At 41.5% G+C, this 18817-nt stretch overlaps 2 non-coding genes across 2 annotated transcripts; both read right to left on the bottom strand.

Annotated features, from left to right (window-relative positions):
• Nucleotides 1–12691: 12691 nt before the first annotated feature.
• LOC123140266 (small nucleolar RNA SNORD36) lies at nt 12692–12766 on the bottom strand. The gene has a single exon (XR_006469904.1). It is a non-coding gene; the product is annotated as a small nucleolar RNA SNORD36 (small nucleolar RNA).
• Nucleotides 12767–12956: 190 nt separating this feature from the next.
• LOC123140267 (small nucleolar RNA SNORD36) lies at nt 12957–13036 on the bottom strand. Its single transcript, XR_006469905.1, has one exon. It is a non-coding gene; the product is annotated as a small nucleolar RNA SNORD36 (small nucleolar RNA).
• Between the last annotated feature and the right edge of the window lie 5781 nt (nt 13037–18817).

Here is an 18817-nt window from a genome sequence, read left to right as displayed (position 1 = left end):
ATTATGGTTTGGGAAGAAACCTAAGCAGTCGTTTCTAAAATTTTGGGGATGCGATGCTTATGTCAAGAAACTTCAACCTGAAAAGCTCGAACCCAAGTCGGAAAAATGCGTCTTCATAGGATACCCTAAGGAAACCATTGGGTATACCTTCTACCTTGTATCCGAAGGCAAGATATTTGTTGCCAAGAACGGATCCTTTCTGGAAAAAGAGTTTCTCTCGAAAGGAGTAAGTGGGAGGAAAGTAGAACTCGATGAAGTACTACCTCTTGAACCGGAAAGTAGTGCAGCTCAGGAAAATGTTCCTGTGGTGCCTACACCGACTTGAGAGGAAATTAATGATGATGATCAAGGTACTTCGGATCAAGTTGCTACTGAACTTCGTAGGTCCACAAGGACACGTTCCACACTAGAGTGGTATGGCAACCCTGTCCTGGAAATCATGTTGTTAGACAACGGTGAACCTTCGGACTATGAAGAAGTGATGGCGGGCCCAGATTCCAACAAATGGCTTGAAGCCATGCAATCCGAGATAGAATCCATGTATGAAAATAAAGTATGGACTTTGACAGACTTGCCCGATGATCGGTGAGCGACAGAGAACAAATGGATCTTTAAGAAGAAGACGGACGTGGATGGTAATATTACCATCTATAAAGCTCGACTTGTCGCTAAGGGTTATCGGCAAGTTCAAGGGGTTGACTACGATGAGACTTTCTCTCCCGTAGCAAAGCTGAAGTCCGTCCGAATCATGTTAGCAATTGCCGCATACTATGATTATGAGATATGGCAGATGGACGTCAAAACGGCATTCCTTAAAGGCTATCTTAAGGAAGAACTGTATATGATGCAGCCGGAAGGTTTTGTTGATCCTAAAAATGCTAACAAGGTATGCAAGCTCCAGCGATCCATTTATGGGCTGGTGCAAGCATCTCGGAGTTGGAACATTCGCTTTGATGAGATGATCAAAGCGTTTGGGTTTATGCAGACTTATGGAGAAGCCTGCGTTTACAAGAAAGTGAGTGGGAGCTCTGTAGCATTTCTCATATTATATGTAGATGACATACTTCTGATGGGAAATGATATAGAACTTTTGGACAACATTAAGGCCTACTTGAATAAGTGTTTTTCAATGAAGGACCTTGGAGAAGCTGCTTACATATTAGGCATCAAGATCTATAGGGATAGATCGAGATGCCTCATAGGTCTTTCACAAAGCACATACCTTGATAAGATTTTGAAGATGTTCAAAATGGATCAGTCCAAGAAAGGGTTCTTGCATGTATTGCAAGGTGTGATATTGAGCTCGGCTCAATGCCCGACCACGGCAAAAGATAAAGAAGAGATGAGTGTCATCCCCTATGCCTCGGCCATAGGATCTATTATGTATGCCATGCTGTGTACCAGACCTGATGTAAACCTTGCCGTGAGTTTGGTAGGAAGGTACCAAAGTAATCCCGGCAAGGAATATTGGACAGTGGTCAAGAATATCCTGGAGTACCTGAAAAGGACAAAGGACATGTTTCTCGTTTATGGAGGTGACGAAGAGCTCGTCGTAAAGGGTTACGTCGATGCTAGCTTCGACACAGATCTGGATGACTCTAAGTCACAAACCAGATACGTGTACATGTTGAATCGTGGAGCAGTAAGCTGGTGCAGTTGCAAGCAGAGCGTCGTGGCGGGATCTACATGTGAAGCGGAGTACATGGCAGCCTCGGAGGCAGCACATGAAGCAATATGGATGAAGGAGTTCATCACCGACCTAGGAGTCATACCCAATGCGTCGGGGCCAATCACTCTCTTCTGTGACAACACTTGAGCTATTGCCCTTGCCAAGGAGCCCAGGTTTCACAAGAAGACCAGGCACATCAAGCATCGTTTCAACTCCATCCGTGAAAATGTTCAAGATGGAGACATAGATATTTGCAAAGTACATACAGATCTGAATGTCGCAGATCCGTTGACTAAACCTCTTCCGCGAGCAAAACATGATCAACACCAGAACTCTATGGGTGTTTGATTCATCACAATGTAACTAGATTATTGACTCAAGTGCAAGTGGGAGACTGTTGGAAATATGCCCTAGAGGCAATAATAAAATGATTATTATATTTCCTTGTTCATGATAATTGTCTTTTATTCATGCTATAATTGTATTATCCGGAAATCGTAATACACGTGTGAATACTTAGACCACAACATGTCCCTAGTGAGCCTCTAGTTGACTAGCTCGTTGATTAACAGATAGTCATGGTTTCCTGACTATGGACATTGGATGTCATTGATAACGGGATCACATCATTAGGAGAATGATGTGATGGACAAGACCCAATCCTAAGCATAGCACAAAGATCGTGTAGTTCGTTTGCTAGAGCTTTTCGAATGTCAAGTGTCTTTCCTTAGACCATGAGATCGTGTAACTCCCGGATACCGTAGGAGTGCTTTGGATGTACCAAACGTCACAACGTAACTGGGTGACTATAAAGGTGCACTACAAGTATCTCCGAAAGTGTCTGTTGGGTTGACACGGATCGAGACTGGGATTTTCACTTCGTATGACGCTAGGGTTGTATGAATATGAGTATGCAGCAAACCGAAAGTTGTTCGGAGTCCCGTATGAGATCCCGAACGTCACGAGGAGTTCCGGAATGGTCCGGAGGTAAATAATTATATATAGGAAGTGCAGTTTCGGCCAATGGGAGAGTTTCGGGGGTCACCGGTATTGTACCGGGACCACCGGAAGGGTCCCGGGGGTCCACCGGGTGGGGCCACCTATCCCGGAGGGCCCCGTGGGCTGAAGTGGGGAGGGGACCAGCCCCTGGTGGGCTGGTGCGCCCCCCCTTGGGCCCCCCTGCGCCAAGGGTTGGAAACCCTAGTGTGGGGGGCGCACCACTTGCCTTGGGGGGCACTCCACCCCCCTGGCCGCCGCCCCACTTGGGAGATTCAATCTCCAGGCTGGCGGCCCCCCTGGGGGCCTATATAAAGGAGGGGGAGGGAGGGCAGCCGCACCCCTGAAGTCTTGGCGCCTCCCTCTCCCCTGCTACACCTCTCCCTCTCGCGGAAGCTCGGCGAAGCTCTGCCGGAACCCTGCTGCATCCACCACCACGCTGTCGTGTTGCTGGATCTTCATCAACCTCTCCTTCCCCCTTGCTGGATCAAGGAGGAGACGTCATCTGCTCCGTACGTGTGTTGAACGCGGAGGTGTTGTCCGTTTGGCACTTGGTCATCGGTGATTTGGATCACGACGAGTACGACTACCTCAACCCCGTTCTCTTGAACGCTTCCGCTCGCGATCTACAAAGGTATGTAGATGCACTACTATCACTCGTTGCTAGATGAACTCATAGATGGATCTTGGTGAAACCGTAGAATTTTTTTTATTTTCTGCAATGTTCCCCAACATGTAGTACATAGTACATGTATCTACCACGAGATTGATCTAATGAATATGAATTGATCTATTGACTCGTTTCTGCTCCGGTGCCCCCCCGGGCTGCACATGAGGGGGATAAACACAAGGACGACCAGGATTAACCAAAAAATGTTTGAAACGAGGGGCACAATCGTCTTTTTTGCCTGTGTGTATAGCCGTCGAGGAGCCCTACGGGGCCCGTACGGCCCATTAGTTTGTATGCGTATTCGTATAGTCGTATTCGTATACGGCTGGGCGATTCGTTTTTGCGTGCAACCGCCTACACGTGGGGCAGCACATGCCACGCGAACTTTCCAAAATTGTCCCATCTTATAAATAAGGAGGGGAACCAACTCCGGCCGCATCACCCACCATTTCCTCCTGCCGCATCATCTCTCTCTCCTATCCCTCTCCTCTCCTACCTCGTCGTCTCCCTCTCCCCAACCGCATCCTCCCCATCACCTCCATCGACAAGGAGGACGCAGGAAGCGAGCGCCCCAAGTGGCGCAGGCGCAGTAGGTCATGGCGGGCACATGGGTGAGGGAAGGTGCCGACGTCTAGGGCGGTGCAGCAGATTGCAGATCTGGAGAAGGTGGAGGCGGCCTGGAGCGGTGCAGTCCAGCCAGATGCGCCATCTCCAGCGAGCTCCATAGGCGCAGAAGGTGGAGGCGGGCTCTGGCGAGGCGCACAAGGTAGAGAAGGTGGAGGCTGGCTCTCGCGAGGACCAGGTGGAGCAGAAGGTAATTTCTTATCCCTTTTAGTTGGTAGTTTTGAGATTCTAGGGTTTGGCCAGAAGTTTCTTGGGCTAGATTAGTTGGATGGAGGGTTTTCTTTGCATTAGGGTTTTCTGTATTTGATTCGTGCAAGAATGGTGGACCACATATGATTATTAGATTAGGTTAGAAGTATTCGAATTGAGGGATGTCGTTTTTTCCAGATGCTTATTAGATTAGTAGTTGAATTTTTGCTTCTTAGATTTTAATTAGTATGAGGTTGTACACCTTATTTATGAGGGAATTTAAGGACAGATAGACCATATATGATTATTATATCTATAGCTCAATGCTGCAGACACATATGATTATTAGATTTGATCTGTGGTTCAATGCTACTTCATGGAAACAGATTGGAATGCATTAATTTTGATGTGCCAATGAATTGATTTAGATGATACTTGATTCATCTATAGTATAATTTTTTGTTGTTTAGGTAAGTAATGAAATTTTAGATGTTAGTTGGAGATGTATGCATTTATAGTTGAAGTTGTACCTATGTAACTATTGCATTATGTTAATATATGTAGGAGCTTTGCTGCATTATCCCAAAAAATGCTTAGGTACATATAAATTATTATTTTGTGTAGGTTTCCTGTAATTAGAAAGTTTTCTAGAATATGTAGTTATATTAGCTATGTTGTTCAGATTGTGTGCATGAAAATGGAAAATGCAAGTATGATCATAGTTTGGACAAGCTGATCAATGTGCCATGTGTGCATATTAGTTTGAAGTTGGCTTTTGTAATTAGTAATAATGGATGTAATTTTATATTTAGGTGGATGGTTCAGTGGATAAGAAGAGGAAGCTGGACATGACCGACTTCCAAGACCCGTATGCTGAAGGCTATGGTGACGACGAAGTGTTTGAGGTAAGCCCACCCTGAAAATTAGGGCATGTTTGGTGGCCATTTTTTGCCAAATGTTGCCACACTTGTGGTGGCCATTTTGTTAGCCATACTTTTTGTGGCAGCTTGGTTCACATGATTAGTGACAAAAAGCAAGTGAAGGCTCTTTTGGACAATTGGTGCAGTCAAATCTATATGATTATAAGGAGCTATAGGTCAGTGTAGCACACACACAGAATTTGATTTACTCCTGCCAGGTCTCACTGATCAGAATCCCATGTTATCAGGTAAGAATATATCTTTAGTGATCCGATGTACTTTCTTTCCTACAAGATCAAACCTTGAGTGTTCAAAATGAAACTGGTTGTTGTAAAACTTGCAGTTTCCACTATGTAGGTTTGAAGTTGATTGTTCTCATCACTAATTGCTCTCTCAATTTCTCTTCTTGCCACCATTGAAATACATGTCTCACCACTTTAGTTAGCTACATTCTCACCTCCCTTAGCCTTAGGTCCAAACTATAATTTGCTTCCTTTCATGATTCAAAGAGTGACATTTTTTCCTTTAAGGTTTATTTGATTAATCTTGTTAGTTCGGACCAGCAGCCAAACATTCCATATTGTAGGGGAGGTTTTTGATATATTTTTCAAACAATGTGCATCCAAAGCAAAGCCCATTGAAATATTCGACAATAAATTTTGGTGCAACAAGATAGCTGGACCATGAAGTCAGTATGACAATGCTAATTTGCAACACATGGAAAGCTAAATTACAAACCCTGAATAGAATCAATGTTGAATGACTAGGCCTGATTATGCAAGTAATTGAGTTGATAGTATAATCAAACACCTAAAGTGAGTTTGTGTGTATCCTCCTTTGCTGCACAACTTCAGATTAAAATATTTTTATGTTCACTATACATTTTTCTAATAACATTTGGCTTAACTTTGCTTTCCTAAATGTATGGTAGGCTGAAGCCTATATTGTATTATCGGCACTGGTTTTATATAAGTAATAATGGAATTCATTCATGTGTGCAATATTACTCTGGAGATGAGGTGGACCACACCAACGTCAAATCATTCATAGAGAAGGAGGTGCAGAAGATCAGAGACCAGGGTCTTTCTTGCTACTACAAGGGGAAGAAGTTCATATGCCCCTACTGCATGAAGCCAAAGCCCGAGGATGGGCTCTATGAGCATCTTCTGGATCATGCACGGGCTTCATCGGTCAACGAGGACGATCCGAAGATCAGGGCGCAGCATGCTGCCCTAGTGAAGGCCCTGTATCCAGTGTAGTTTCCCTACATCTTGCTGATCATTAGAAGCTGGAAGCCCTACTCATCATCAGTAGATTTGATGATGTTTTACTTTTGGAAAGCTGCATCTGGGTGTGAACTGTTGGGAACTAGCTCTACTAATCTAGTATGTATATATTAATGTACTGTATTTTGTGTCTGAACTGGATCTGTTGTGAAATGGATGGTACCTGTGTTGGTAATCTAGAATGCTATCTATATTTGTGTGGCCTCAACTTTATTTGTGGTGAATGCTACCTTCTGTTTAGATATTGTTTCAATGTGTAGTTTACGAGTTTTGATGGTGCAATGATCACAAATGCTGCTTCAGTGTTGCTTTAGACATGCTGCAACACTTATCTCTGCTATGGGCAAGTGCAACATGCTGTGCCCATGTGCAAATCGTATCAAATTTAGAATCTGGCAATGTTCCAAATTAGTTGTGTCATGAATTATAGTACATGGGGTTTAGTAAAGTTACTGATAATTGTTCATCCTCACACATTCCTTCATTGCAACATTTGAATAAGCAGAAAGATCAAATATTCCATCATTTGAGCAACAGTTGCAATAACATAGCAAATATTTCATCATCAAAGTGTGAAGGAGATATAATGTAAATTTAGAAGAGTAATTAATGTAATACTAGTTAAAAATTGTGTTTGCAAAAAACAGAATTTGAAATAAGATATACTATATTTTATAATAAAGCTATATTATCCTACTTATTAGAATTTTGAAAATGTCACTTATTTATAAGAAAATAAAATATAAGTATTTAAAAAAGTTGTGTTTGATAAAAATGCCCTTTGAATTCATAGGGAATAATTAAAAATTAGGTAATTTATATGTTATTTTTTTAGGTGTCAGGTAATTTTTATGTAAATAAAATGAAAAGGAAAAAAATAAACAAAAGGAAAAGCATGGGCTAACCTAGCCATCTAGACCCACAGGTGGTCTAGCACGCAGGTTAGGCTGGCCTATGACAGCCCATCTAATCTGGCCCGTCGCATGGGCGCACCAGGACAGAGCAGACGGTGGTGGGAGCTTAGTCCCACCTCACCTAGCGAGAGGCTGTCGCACCAGCTTATATACCGGGCTGCGACTCCCCACTCAAGATCCTCTCATAAGTAGGCATTACATTGCCTAACCATCATCCCCTCTGCCCCGTGGGGCCTATCAGTAGCAGAGAATTCTGCCCCATAGGTTTGCATCCTGGCCCATAATCGGTTGGGTTCCTACTCGTATGCAGGCCGTAGTCTATGAATTCTCCTGCCTCTAGTAGGTGGGCATTTTTTTTCATATTGACATGTTAATGTTTTGATCTTCTTCAAATCACCAACTAAATTTTACACATGCTCACTTACATGTAATACACATTTTTTGCATATATGTTTGTGTTCAAATCTACTGCTAGTAAGGGCATTTTTTTCAATCTGTCACATGTTTTTCATCCCAAACCAATTACTACTATTTTTCATCTGTCACATGTTTTTCAATCCAAATCAATTACTACTATTTTTTATCTGTCACATGTTACTTCATCCCAAATCAATTACTACTATTTTGTTATAAAGTACAGTTGTATTTTTTACATAGGTTGCAAACTTAATTACATGGAGTTGAGGTTTTCATAAATTTGCATCATTCAATTTTCTATTTAAAAATAACATAAAATATAAAAATATGACAAATTTTCATGGTGACTTACATGTGCCAAACATGTCTATGAAAGAAAATTTGGAAAAAAGTATTTTAATATGCCCTCTTGAGGTATAGACCGATGTTTTGATTGTCAGTCCAGAGGGCAGTAAAAATTTAAAAAAATAAAAAAAATATAAAACCTTGGAAACCTAGCTGTGTTTGTGCAAGAGATCATGTGTGCAAAAATTGAGGTGATTTGGAGGTGGTCAAAAAAGTCACCGCATTTCAAAGGGACCATTTGGTCTAACTTAAGCCAGTTTTTGAACAAAGATGATTTTTTTTCACCACCTCTAAATCACCCCAATTTTTTTTATATGGTGACCTACATGTGCCAAACATGGCTATGAAAGAAAATTTTAAAAAATATATTTTACAATGCCCCCTTGAGATATAGACCGATGTTTTTTCAATCAGTCTAGAGGGTAGTATAAATTCAAAAAAATCAAAAATATATAAACCTTGGAAACCTAGTTGTGTTTATGCAATAGATCATGTGTGCAAAATTTGAGGTGTTTTGGAGGTGGTCGAAAAATGACCACATTCCGGAGGGACCATTTGGTCTAACTTAAGCCAGTTTTTGAACAAAGGTGATTTTTTTCCACCATCTCCAAATCACCCCAATTTTGTTTTACATGGTGACCTACATGTTCCAAACATGGCTATGAAAGAAACTTTGAAAAAAAGTATTTTACAATGCCCCCTTGAGGTATAGACCGATGTTTTGATCAGTTAGTCTATAGGGCAGTATAAATTCAATAAAAAACAAAAAATTATGAAACCTTGGAAATCTAGTTGTGTTTGTCCAAGAGATCACGTGTGCAAATTTTGAGGTGATTTAGAGGTGGTCAAAAAAACAACCTCATTTCGGATGGACCGTTTGGTCTCACTTAAGCCATCTTTTGAACAACGGTGGTTTTTCCCATCACCTCCAAATCACACCATTTTTATTTTACATGGTGACCTACATGTGCCAAACATGGCTATGAAAAAAAAATGAAAAAAATTATTTTACAATGCCCCCTTCGAGGTATAGACCGATGTGTTGATGAGTTAGTCTAGAGGGCAGTATAAATTCAAAAAAAATCAAACAATTGTGGAAACTTGGAAACCTATCTATGTTTGAGTAGGAGATCATGCGTGCAAATTTTTAGGTGATTTAGAGGAGGTCAAAAAAATAACCTCATTTTGGACGGACCGTTTGGTCTCACTTAAGCTGGTGTTTGTAGCAAGGTCATTTTTCCCACCACCTCCAAGTGACCTCAATTTTTGTAGGAATGATCTCCTTGATATAAATAGAAAGAATATGAAAGATTTCCTTTTTTCAGAATCTTTTACAATTTATAGTGGCTCCATGAAGCCGCGTGTTTCGAACTGGCATTGGCCAGGGCATCAAAAATTCAAAAAAAAACCAAAAAATGTGAAAACTTGGAAACCTTTTTATGTTTGAGTAGGAGATCATGTGTGCCCATTTTTAGGTGATTTGGAGCAGGTAATGACTTTGGGCATCCTCACACGGTGGCAATGTTCGGTCCAAACATTTTCCAAAATTTGTCAAATTTCTATTGAATTAATAATGGAAAAATTGAGTGATTCAAACTTTTGTGCAAAATTTGACATGACGTATGCAAAAAATAAAATAAAAAAGGTATGAATAGCATACCATAGCGGTTCATCTTGTACATGTTGTCAAATACAAGCACGTCGCCGAAATCCTCATAGTCATGACGAGATTGGGAGTCACACGAGAACATTCTATTCATATGTCCTTCCTTATCTAGCTTGTATTCGAAAAAGAAGCTAGGATCCCTCACTTCCTACTGGCCATGATGCCTATGGGTGTGGCAGCACCACCTTTTGAAAGCAGCTTCCTCTTCTCTCTGGAGCAAAGGCTGTATATATCACGCCTGGTAAAACCAACACCGCCATACCATAAATGTTTGTTGAGGAAGGAATCCATAATGTCGTGAATTCTAATCCCTGCAACTCTGATGGACAATATCTCAGCTTTCTGGTACTCTTTGATTTTTCTGTGGGACCAAAGAAAGGGTACCTTGTCCTGTCTTGCCATCATATGGCTATGCTTGTCCTAACAAATTTCAACATACCAAACCCCACGCTTTTGGTCAAGCTTGATGGTCAGGTCGCAATTGCAGCACGTCTCAGGTCTGAGCCTATGGCTGTGTCCTTCCTTGGTTAGCAACTTGCTGTTATGTTTTCCTTCTCTGGAACAAACAAACCGCCTATAACGCATATGATGTGACTCAGTTTTGCTATACCTGACTTTGCCCTTTCTAATGTTGAAACCATTATCTCTAGCATAGTTGTTGTAGAAATCAAATGCAACATCGCGAGACATAAAAGTCATTTGTATTATCAGCATGAACATATCCCTCTTATCATCTGCACTGACTCGACAAAGGGTTTATATAGGATGATCTTTAGTCCCGGTTGGTTATACGAACCGGGACTAAAGGTGCATCTCTAGTCCCGGTTCGTGCCACGAACCAGGACTAAAGGTGTTGGTGGGGCCATAGCCTGACACCAGCCTGCCACCACCTCTTTAGTCCCGGTTCGTGGCACGAAGGTACTAAAGGTTCGCCATGAATCGGGACTAATGAGCGCCACCCGCCTAGCCGTTGGACCATTAGTGTCGGTTCAGTTATAAACCGAAACTAATGAGCTGAACATTCACTACAAGAAATATGTTAACTTGTGACCTTGACTATTGGTCACTGAAAGGTCATTGTTTTTCTTTTGCGACCTTTTTGTGACCAAAAATAGAAGGTCAAAAGCTGGCGGTCGTAAACTGAAATTAACGACCTTCTCTGTGAGAAGGTTGTAGATGTTTACGACCAAAACAGAAGGTCGTTGAACCCATGACCTTTTGTTTTGGTCACTGGCTGTCTGCCCAGGCCATGTCGGAACCGACGTGGCAATCTGACGTGGCAAAATTGCGACCAATTGAAAAGGTAAAAAATTAGAATCGGCCCGGTCCAATTGGGTGTTTACATGGGCCGAGCCCATTAATTCAGCCAATTTAGTGTATTTTTTTCTGTCAATTTTTGTTAGCTTCATGGGCCAAGCCCAACATCACAGCCTTTTTATATTCACAATTCGGCCTTTTTATATTCTAGGTCGTGGCCTTTTAATATTCAATTTCTTATTATTTTCACCCTTCTCTAGCGTGTTTTTTCCATTAAATAAATAGCTCCAGTCCAACTTTCTTTGGGCCATGGCCAATTCAAGCCCAGTACTATTTTCCATATGAAGTAGCATGTACACAATTTTTATAATCTTCATGTCACTTAAAGCAGCATGTACACAGAGAATACAACATTTAATTACACAGGAATACATCATCTACACAATTTGCCTTAACTTACTACTACATCACATTGTTCCAACTCGTATTAGCACATCTCATGTGCTGCAGATGCAACAACTTGCCTTCCTATAAGAACACTCCAGTTCTATCTACTCACCCCCATTCACATGCAACATAAGAAGCTAGTGTAGAACGCCATCTTAACCACATCCGCAGCACCATAAACTGGTGTAGAGCGAGAAGCTTCAGCAAGGAGGCATAGGCTCCACCCATGCATCTGGTGGCACCTGCAGGGAGGGAGAGAGACTAAGAAGCAAACAAATAAAACACTGAAGTTCAGGGCAACCAAGCTCATGCAAGCAAATAAAGCAGCTAGTAAAGAGCAAATTAGTTGCTCACAACAAAAGGTGGATAAATTAGTTGTCATCTCATAGCAAAAGGTGGATATATCAGTTGCCATCTCACAGCAAAAGGCAAATTAGCTATGCAAGGGACAGAACGAAAAATGTATTTAAAGATCACAATACAATGGCTCAATGCCTGAAGCTTTTTCGCTTACGATAGGAGATTATACAAAAAACAATACAAGATGCCTCTGAATAGGAGCAGAGCAGGTATAGAGTACCTATGTTAATGCCGCCCATACAATTTATTTAACTCTTAGGTTCATATTAAATACAAATAATCTAGGACGATTCAACAAACAAAAATGTGAAGCAAATAGCATCTTCAGTGCAGCAACAGGTTCTACATATAGTAAGAGCAGCACGGGACAATAAAAACAGTGAGCAAAAAGCAAATGAGTTGCTTTAACTCTAACTAGTTGGTAACAAATTGACATAATCTGGGACAGTTCAACAGATCAAAATGTGAAGCTAACATCATATGCTCAGCTGACAAACGATGCATATGTAACTCCTCTACATTATGCAATACCACACTAACAGAACTACATCTCTAGACACAAGAACAAAGCGGTACATTGATGACATGCTAGGCATCAGTTTTAAAAAGCTTGATTTTAGATCATCAACAACCAGAAAGCCTCAGCGGTCTAAATGTTCAGCACACCATCATCAGATCACCGACGAGCAGGACCCGATACGACCCATACACAGCAACTAGGAGGGAAAATGGGATCAAGCAAAGAGGGAGGCGGGTACCTTCTGGTTGACAAGGTCGAACGCTCTCTTGTGCACCCGCATCTCAAACCGATCCCAGGTGTTGGTACCTATTTTACCAAAACAGGATAACATAGTTACACTTTGTTTACTTTCAAATCATCATAAGAAACTACAGCACAACAAGAGTAGCAGATGACTGATTTGTGATGGGCTGAGTATCAGGTTTAAAAAGCTCGATTTTCAAACATCAAATGTATCAGAATAATCATATGAATCATCATTTGCTCAGCCCATCTACCAAGTGCAACTACTTCATCATTCTAGGTAAATTAAGATGTTAAATGACTAAAACTAGTAGTATGCTACAATCATATGCTACTGGTTAAAAATGTGACCAGAGGACTACACTTGAACACATCACTTGCAATGCCTACTGGAAGGAGCAAGTGTATAGAAGAAAACAAACATTAGACAGGCTAGCCATCAGTCTTAAAAACCTCGATTTTGTATTCCTCAAAGAGAATCTCAGGAATATGTTGTTGTAGCATCATCTGACCAGCCAGTTCATCATTAACACACGTGCACACACAAAGTAGAGAATGATTTGAAATCAAATGCAAGAATTGCTGCAGCACATACAACTAGCATGTTACGGTTTGTGGGTGATGGGGAAAATGCATGTGAAGTGCATAAATCACAGAGGGGTGTGTACAATACACACCATCTTTGACAGCAAGCAAAACATACAAGAATAGAGCATGTCAACTACTGTAAAGTACAATCACTAGCATGGTGGTGAGCCATTCTTCTTGCAGGTGCTGGGCGCCCCCGCCTTGTAGCGTGAGTGGAGGTAGCACACAATCTGCACCAACAAAGCACCAAAAACAATGTCAATCCCCTGCGTCAGTCTCACAGACAGCCAAACCCTCTTAATCCTAAAAACAAAAAAGGCGTCAGCACCACCGAGGAGGAGGACGCACCGAGATGAAGGTGAACTTTTGGGGCGGCGTGCCGATGCTGATCTCCCTGAAGTACTGTCCGTTCATGTAGTTCTTGAGCGACACGATGTCGCCCTCCTCCTCAGAGTAGAGGGTGCCGGCTATGCCGCCGCCGAGGAGGAGGTGCTGTTGTGCCTCCTCGCCACTGGAGAGGCGCATGGCGACGTGGTTGTTCTGGTTGATGGGGCGCTTCTTGACCCGCTTTCAATTCAATAGATTCTGCACAAGTGAAATCAACAGCATGAGAGAACATATTAAGCCATAATCTTAAAATCCAAATTTCACATGAACTAACGGGAAGGACAACCACATGGCAACAACAATTTGAAAAGGGAATCAAGTAATGCTGAAATATAATACCAACTTAGAAAGCATCAGAAATAAGCAACATGATAAGTGGTAGTTCTAAAGTATAGAAAGATGTCAAAGTGATGGATACATCATCTACTTATTGGCAACGCTCTGCCAGTGCCATGACGTGTGCACAGAAAAGCAGCTCTTTTCACCAAATAACCCAGCAATAAAGAAACTAGGATGTACAATAACTCAATCTAATTAAAAAATAAACCCAATTGATAGCCCCACAAGCCCGTAACTGCAGATGACTAGACAACACAATCCCTTGCATTTAGCAAGAACATGACGCACAACATTGACAACTGAACTGCTTCTGTTGGATCTGAATTTGCTTAATTATTGAATGGTCTAAGAATATTTCAGTTTAGTAAACTGCTATGTAGTTTCTTGGCTGTAGATAGATGGAGTAATAGACAGTGTTAGTGACAGGATCATGGCTTCCCTGGTAACAAGCATGCTGATGTGGTCTAGTTAAGTCACCATCTCAACTAGAATATGCATCTGCAATGACACTCAATCAATTGCAATGGCCCAGGTAATTAGCTTAGGCAACACTCTATTATTATGTTAGGTGCTCACCAAAAGGCTAGACACCTACAGGGTTGCCACGTCCACCGTACTTCTCCCTTAGCCCACAAGCTATTGTACTAATTAAGATATACGTACTACTCAAAGGAAAAGCAAAGCAAAGAAACCTAGCTCACACATAGGATTCCTGTTACATACTTACATCTAATTAATCGAACATGCCCATATGAAATGCATAATCTAGTCCCATGTAAGTAATGGGTGTCCCAACATTAATCATGCGTCCCCACATGCATTTAGTCTTACAGTCAGGGTCAATAACTTAATATAAGACTTCATTCTTAAGCTCTTGGAGCATGAACTCGATGTTCTCCCCTTGGCCATAAGTGGCCTGAGCAGCAAGTAGTCCTATGAAGCCTTGGAGACTAGGAGGAAGCGCATGACATGATTTGTTCTCATGCAGCAACTCGCTAGCACAAATGATGTCCCTTCTGGAAACGAGCAGAGAGAGGAGATGGAGCGCGAATATAGGGGACCTTCCATGGTGTCGGGGTCAGAGACTCCTGTGGAGAAGGAGCAACTGTGGAGGCCGTCGGTGTCGTCCTGACTTAACTGACCATGGTTTTTGCTAAAAACAACTTGATTGGTCATGAAGTGAAACTATGATGAATAACCGAAAAGAAACTCGGTTGGTCAGAAACCAGAGCTTCAGAACACCCACGGACTTTTAGTCGATCATGTGCGCAGCTAACCACCCAAAATGGGGTTCTCATATCTCAATCTGGACATATATCGAGCAAATCTCATTCGGCGGATAGTAACACAGGACGCAGAGAAAATGGTGAGTAACCAAAGCAGATTATGGACAATTTCAAAAATCGCAAGTGGCGACCAGTAAGAAAAAAAAAGTTTATGCGACTAACATGTGTCGTTGGCTGATTATCTATCTACACAATCGGCTTCAGTAAGCCAAAAGTAATCAATTCCGACTGAAGCAGCATGATGATCTATCTTTACAGGATCTATAACTACTTTAGGTCTTTGCATATAAAACTTCCAAGCCTTACGAAACAGACAACTTCGGCAATGCATCCAAGCTGTTTGGTAGCAAACCGCTTATGCCCAAACCGTTGGTTCCACTCAAAAGACTAGAGTAAAATGAACCATCACCGGTGGTGGATTCAAACTGAAATTAAACCATATATAAAAACCCTATCAACAATTACGTGGAAAAGAAAGCAAAGCAAAGCATCTCAAAGATATCAATGTTTGTCTGTTATAAGGCCCTAAATCTAAATGGTACCATCGACGACACGTCAGGCTTCACATTATCATAATTGCCCAAGCCTGGTAGTATCTGAGGGGGCCTTGGTCCGGATTCAGCAATTGCCCCAAGGATAGTTGAGGTAATAGCACTACTGTTGTCAGGACCAGAAGAGGACATCCATGGAGCGTGAATGTGGAGAAGGAGCAACTGTGGAGGCCGTCGGCGTCGTCCTGGTCGCTGGCAGACCGCGGGCGCACCTGGAGCTCGCGCATGAGGGCACCGCAGGCCGTCTCCATCTGCAGGAGTTGGTCGCTAGGGGGACGGCCGCCACACATCCTGTCCACGGCGACGGCGCCGCAGCCTGCGAGGGGATAAGAAATTGGGGGGAATTAATTAGGGCCATCCGCGGCTTTGGGTGATACGAGAAACAAGCTCACTCACCAGTGTGCGGCGACTCGGCGGGGCGGAGGAGCGGTCGGCGGGGGCGTGCGGCGCGATCGGAGTGGGGATGGGGATGGGTGCGGCGGAGGAGGGGGAGGCTTGATTTGGGCATGGCGTTGTGGCTGGTTGGGGTGGGGAATCATCGCGGCCCGATCTCCGGCCGCTCCGACGTGATCGAGGGGAGGATCGGTGGAGCTGGCGGGGGGAAGGGGACGGGATCGAGAGGAGCTAGGGTTTGCACGGGTGAGGAAGGGAGGGGATCGGGGAGCGAGGGAAAGAAAGGAGGTGGGGGGAGGGTGGATGGAAATTGACCCGGAGGACATAGCTAGGGTTTCGGGGTTGGTGTGGATGGGTCGAGGACAGCCGTTGGATCGCCGAGCATCCGACGGTGTTGGATGCACGATCCGCGTGATATGTCCATGGACCAATAAGAATGCAGTATGATGTTATGACCATCTAAATTGGTCGTAGTTGACTTAAAATAATGTGTTAAAAACATTTAAGGTACTTTATGATCTGAGAAATTCTAAAAAAATGGAAAACCTTCTCATTGTGTCACCAAAATGTGAACAAGTTTTCAGAAAAAATAACAACATGGAATAAGATAAATATCTTTAAAAAGGTGTCATCGGAAATGAGTGCCCGAAATGTGAACAAGTTTTCATTTTCTTTTCACGGAAAATTCATTTTTCATTTTTCGAGTGCCCGAAATGAGGTTTTTTTGTGAAGTAACTACCAAATAATTTTTTTAAAAATGGACCAAATCATTTTTATAAAATACTAGGCCATGTTTAATGCACAATTGACACAATGGTTGGGTGTCAAAAGCCTTGATCCACCTCTGGTGAAAAAGACAAATTTCCGCCAATTCAGTAGAAAGCGGGTCAAATTTGAACTGTAGCTGCCTCGTAGTTTGCTCTTTATTTTTCCAAAAATCATTTCTAGGTACATAACTATCTATTTAATCAGAGAAACATCAAAATGTTTCCATGATTCAACAACTAGCTAGGAACGGTCAAGCCCGCCGTTTTGACCGTATTTTCAAACGGGTATAAAAAAATTCAAAAAAAATCAAAAAATTGGAAAACCTTCGCATTGTGTCATCATATATGACCAAGTTTCGAGGAAAAATAATAAACTTGTAATACGGAAATTATTTTAAAAAAAGTGTTCTTACAAACGAGCTATCATGTGTGAAGATTCATGGCTTTCAAGCCAAATGATCAATCTTATGGCCACATTCATGGCATAGTTTGTTCAAATAATATCATATTGTGCACAAGGGTACATCTTGGAATTCCAAACAATGTTGCCTAAGGGAGTTTTCATTTTCTTTTCACGGAAAATTCATTTTCCATTTTTTGAGTGCCCGAAATGAGGTTTTTTTGTGAAGGAACTACCAAATAAATTTTGTAAAAATGAACCAAATCACTTCTATAAAATACTAGGCCATGTTTAATGCACAATTGACACAATGGTTCGGTGTGAAAAGCCTTGATCCACCACTGGTGAAAAAGACAAATTTCTGTCGATTCAGCAAAAAGCGGGTCAAATTTGAACTGTAGCTGCCTCGTAGTTTGCTCTTTATTTTTTCCAAAAATCATTTCTAGGTACATAACTATCTATTTAATCAGAGAAAAATCAAAAGGTTTCCATGATTTAACAACTAGCTAGGAACGGTCAAGCCCGCCATTTTGACCGCATTTTGAAACGGGTATAAAAAATTCAAAAAAATCAAAAAAAATGGAAAACCTTCACATTGTGTCATCATATGTGACCAAGTATCCAGGAAAAATAATAAAATTGTAATACGGCAATTATTTTTAAAAAGTGTTCTTAGAAACGAGCTATCATGTGTGAAGATTCATGGCTTTCAAGCCAAATGATCATTTTATGGCCACATTCATGGCATAGTTTGTTCAAATGATCTCATATTGTGCACAAGGGTACATCTTGGAATTCCAAATAATGTTGCCTAAGGGAGTTTTCATTTTTTTTTCCACGAAAAATTCATTTTCCATTTTTTGAGTGCCCGAAATGAGGTTTTTTTGTGAAGGAACTACCAAATAATTGTTGCAAAAATGGACCAAATCAATTTTATAAAATACTATGCCATGTTTAATGCATAATTAACACAATGGTTGGGTGTCAAAAGCCTTGATCCACCTCTGGTGAAAAATACAAATTTCCGCCGATTCAGTAGGAAGCGGGTCAAATTTGAACTGTAGCTGCCTCATAGATCCTATTTATTTTTTCCAAAAATCATTTCTAGGTACATAAGTATCTATTTAATCAGATAAACATCAAATTGTTTCCAAGATTCAACCACTAGATAGGAACGGTCAAGCCCGCCGTTTTGACCGCATTTTGAAACGGGCATAAAAAATTCAAGAAAATCAAAAAATTGGAAAACCTTCGAATTGTGTCATTATATGTGACCAAGTTTCCAGGAAAAATAATAAACTTGTAATACGGTAATTATTTTTAAAAAGTGTTCTCAGAAATGAGCTATCAAGTATGAAGATTTATGGCTTTCAAGCCAAATGATCAATCTTATGGCCACATTCATGGCATAGTTTGTTCAAATGATCTCATATTGTGCACAAGGGTGCATCTTGGAATTCCAAACAATGTTGCCTAAGGAGGTTTTCATTTTCTTTGCACGAAAAATTCATTTTCCATTTTCCGAGTGCCCGAAATGAGTTTTTTTTTGTGAAGGACCTACCATATATTTGTTGCAAAATTGG

Source organism: Triticum aestivum, chromosome 6B (assembly GCF_018294505.1).
Source record: "Triticum aestivum cultivar Chinese Spring chromosome 6B, IWGSC CS RefSeq v2.1, whole genome shotgun sequence".
NCBI lineage: Eukaryota > Viridiplantae > Streptophyta > Magnoliopsida > Poales > Poaceae > Triticum > Triticum aestivum.
This window is presented reverse-complemented; position numbering and strand designations above follow the sequence as displayed.